The following is a 213-nucleotide window of genomic DNA, read 5'->3' as shown; positions in this document are numbered from 1 at the left end:
TCTCTCCCAGGGCAGAAAATATAAATATTTATAAAAAAAAGTTTCTCAGTGAAGACAGGATAAAAAGGTTGGAAAACAATTCTTAGCCAGAGGGGAAAAGTTCTGAGGACTCACCTTTCACTGTCCAACCACTCCTTTCACTTTCTAGGAAACGGTGGGAAGGAAGGAAGGAAGGAAGGAAGGAAGGAAGGAAGGAAGGAAGGAAGGAAGGAA

This window comes from Psammomys obesus, unplaced genomic scaffold (assembly GCF_907164565.1).
Source record: "Psammomys obesus unplaced genomic scaffold, mPsaObe1.curated_primary_1811, whole genome shotgun sequence".
Lineage (NCBI taxonomy): Eukaryota > Metazoa > Chordata > Mammalia > Rodentia > Muridae > Psammomys > Psammomys obesus.
This window is presented reverse-complemented; position numbering follows the sequence as displayed.